The sequence below is a fragment of the Rhea americana genome, unplaced genomic scaffold (assembly GCF_003343005.1).
Source record: "Rhea americana isolate MKP2758 unplaced genomic scaffold, rheAme1 scaffold_139, whole genome shotgun sequence".
Classification (NCBI taxonomy): Eukaryota; Metazoa; Chordata; class Aves; order Rheiformes; family Rheidae; genus Rhea; species Rhea americana.
Window position 1 is genome coordinate 247,926 of NW_028185472.1, and position 3,877 is coordinate 251,802.

The following is a 3,877-nucleotide window of genomic DNA, read 5'->3' on the forward strand; positions in this document are numbered from 1 at the left end:
AGCGAACACTTTCAAACAAATCTCCAAATGACATTAAGTAGTTTAGAGTGTAAATCCAGATTAGCAATCTTTGCCAAGGAATATATCTTTCTAAACTGTTAGAGCAGCTGTTTCTAGTTGTTTCTATGCTGTTTCCTACCTCCAGGGGCATCATGCACCTTCTCAAGAACTCTGGAAACTTATTTTCAACCAAAATCATCTTTTGGAGCGTTTTCTTCTATTTTTTTTCCTGTTTTTTTTCTTTTTCTTTTTTCCTTTTTTTCTTAGGTCCTAGGGAATAGAATAGCTTTTTTTTTTTTTTTTTTTTTTTTTTTTCAATCTCTCTCTACTTAGAGCACTGAGCCCCTCAGCAATAAAGGCATTCAGCACTTACATCGATGTCGCAGAAATAATTTTACTGATGTTAAGGCTCAGGAAACATGCCTGACAGTTTCTGGTGTTTCCAGATTTCTCAAGACCCACTGGTTTATCCTATCAGGACCGTAGACTGTGTTCCTGCAGCCCGGATGCTACAGCATCACTGCCAAAATCAGCCACAATATTTTGATCCAAAGAGTCAGCTTCCATCCCCAGGAGATCCTTGACTTAAATCACCCATTTTAAGTTACAATTACAGCAGGCCATCCACTCCCCTCCATTAAAGAAAAATGAGATTCCCAGCGCACTGCAGACACTTCTCAGAGGGGCTTCTGCGAGCTGCTGTGTGGACGTGGCTGTCCTTCACCTCAGATTGCTCCTGTGCACCCTGCGAACAGCACCTTTCTAGAGCTTTGACAGTGCTCCCCAAAATTCCTTCCTGACACCATTCATCAGGTTTTTAATTATGCTTTTTTATTATGCATAATTATTATTTTTTAATTATGTCTTTGATCTTYTCTTTGCAACAAGCCTGAGGCAGCCAGGTGATGATGTCACTTGCGGTCTTTTTGACTTGCCACCTTGAACAGTTCTGAGAACTTTGTGGGTTTTTTGTTTTGTTTTTAAATATAAAACCAATTGCATAATAGAAAGCACACCTCCTTCTTTGGGACAGCCATAGCTCTGTAGCCTGAAACAGGTAGCAGAGAACACACCACCGGATCTGAGAAAAATGCCTCCACTTTCTTGCTTCTAGGAGGAGTAGAAAGAAGAGTCCTCCCACTGTTGCTATGGCAGAAATAGCCCCTTCCTTGTGTATGACTGAGCAGGGGAAGACAACAGGTTTCACAAACAGAGGAGAAGGAAAAGGGCCATTGGCATCTTCTCTAAGTAAATATGCCCCAGCTGGGTAGGTAAGGCCATGTGACAGATGCCAAGGCTGAAGGAGGAGCACAGCTTGCTCTTCGTGTATAAAAGCAATGCCTGTACGTGAGGCTCCAAAACTGCTTGGCTGATGCGAACCAAGGACTGAATGCAGCATAAGCGGCCGCTGCCACCATGAAGCTGACAGTTGTCTTTCTGCTGGTTGCCCTCGCATCCTACAGCTGCTCTCGTAAGTATGACCTCCCTCCGCTGCAACCTTCCTGCTAACCTGTGAAATGCTTCAGACTTTCAAAAAGAAGCCGTATTGCCCCCCCGAAGCTGTTCTAGTGTGACGAGTCTCGCAACACTTTTTGTAGATTCCGGGTCTGAGTGAATATGGGCTGATAATTGCAGTTCAGCTATGATGGGCCCCACATTTAGGCAACCTCTCAAATGTGAAGGCCCGAAGAAGTAGCAGTTTGCTCACTTTTAGATATTCAGCAGTTTGTTTTGTAGACGGCCTTATTTATGTCTTATAGTGCAAGGCAGGAATTCACTGAAGTGCAGAGGAGCAGTTACATGCATGAGGTATAAGTAACGTCGTTGTCAAAGTGTCACGGGGTCCACTGTGCCTGAGGACAGATGTTACTGATCTGTGGATTTTCAAGCCATGATGTTACACATCTTTCCCTGTAAGCTTCACTTACACCTGGACACTAATTATGTCCACCAGGATATCACCATCCTGAAGAAACACATTTCACCCAATTATGTCAGGTCTGGAGAAACAGCCATGGAGAGCTGCACTACGTACTGCAGCTGAAATTGTCATCTGTTCCTATCTGTTCTCATTTTTTTTTCCTTCCAGCATCTGCTGCTTGTGAAGTCCTGCACGACTTTGTGGAGGCACTTCTCTATGCCCCTGATGACCAATACCTGGAGTACATTAATCACTTGTCAGGTTTTGACCCTCCAGTAAAAAGAGCTGCCCTTGAACTCAAGTCATGTGCAGAAAGTCTCTCACCAGAAAGGAAGGAGGCAAAACAAGCAGTGATGGTAATTTTTGTTCRTATTCCTTTTTGTTCATTTTTTTCTTTTGTTCCTTTATTTCTCTTGAAGCCATCTTAAGCCTATAAACCCTTCAATATTACTTTAATTTATGATCTAGTAGCTTAATACAGGAGAAAATAATTTTGAAAGCACACCTGCTTGATTTCCATCCATCTCTCATGGGAACTCAATATCATAACCACTGAACCGAAGAGAGGGCTGTGCAGGCCCTTCGCTGTCCCAGCTAAAARCCAGGAGGGGCTCGGTCACTCCAGTGACACCCCTTCCCCGTTGCACCCGCGAGCCTGCACAGCACGTGCACCCCCARGAGGGAAAGCAAGCCCTGCCCTGCAGCAGACCACAAGGGAGGCACCTCTGAAGAAGACTGAGGGCAGGGGACTTTTGAGAGGACAGTGAAGAAGGAAGTCTCAGCTTGAAACTTAGAGCTGGTTTGTTGCAATCCCACAGAACGGTTTTGGGGAAGCACTCTGCCTTTTTGCAAAAGGCAGCGCGCTTTCTTTCCGTCTCCTTTTTTTCTACCGCTCACGGTGGTGCAGGGCACAGTGTTGTTTCCCATCCCCGCCTCACAACAACCCTTGCTTTCCGAGAAGAAAGAGTAAGGTACATTCCTGATAGGACAAAACAGAAGGTTTTGATGCTTTCTCTCCCTTGCCCTGTGCACACTTCCTCCACATCGAGGAAGGCATTAAAAACTCATCAAGAGCATGCATCTCCCAGCTGGAGGGGAGAGATCAGAGAGGCAGAGAGAGGTCATGCACAAACCTGAAGGCTCAGCAGCAACGATTCATCGTGCAACTAGAAAGCAATTTTTCTTTTCTGTGGCCAAAAGGTGTAGGTCTTGCTGCCTACGCTGCTCGGCTGTTTTCAGCTGAGCTGCACTTTTCCAACAAACCTGCAGAGATGATCTAGCTGGTAACTGAGTGSAAATGCAGTGATTCTCACAGACCCTCAGACAATTTTATCAATACCAAAGACTTTCCTTCTACATTAGTGTACCTTGTGTTATCTTTGTTCACTGTTCTTACTATTTTCCAGGAAAATATAATAAAACACTGCGAAAAACAAGAATAGTTCCAGGACCTTTCTTTGCGATGACTCCAGATGCCGACTGATCCCGAATGATCCATTTTCACTTCTTTCTCCTTTTCTTCAGCCAAGAACTTTCACCCTCTTCCTGAATAGAGGATTGTGTTATCTAGAATCCGCAACCCTGTTTTTAAATCCCTTAAGTTTCCCATTACAATAAAATAAAAGCAATTATTATCTTTGTCTGTGAACCTTCTTTTTTAAAGTATCAGATTTGATGATTGGCTCTGAGAACATCCCAGCCAGCTGCCTAACCTGCATGAGATATCTGTATTTTCACATCTACAGCTGAGGTGCAAAAGCACAATATCACTGCAACTGTCATTCAGTTATACTAAATTATGCACAATTAAGGGAACACRACTCACTCTTCAAGAGATACCTGATGGCTTATTACAAGGTGAAAGCAAACCACTTAGTGCTTTCTTAAATCATTTACAGTACAAGAAAACATTGTTGGTAACGTTAAGAGATAGAATTGCTCAAGCACACAATAAGA

The 3,877-nt window shown here is 43.6% G+C and overlaps 1 long non-coding RNA gene across 1 annotated transcript; it reads left to right on the forward strand.

The window, feature by feature from the left end:
- Window positions 1-1,227: 1,227 nt before the first annotated feature.
- On the forward strand, window positions 1,228-3,555 carry LOC146599513 (uncharacterized). The gene is made up of 3 exons (XR_014894984.1): window positions 1,228-1,471; window positions 2,090-2,277; window positions 3,328-3,555. It is a non-coding gene; the product is annotated as an uncharacterized LOC146599513 (long non-coding RNA).
- The last annotated feature ends 322 nt before the right edge of the window (window positions 3,556-3,877 follow it).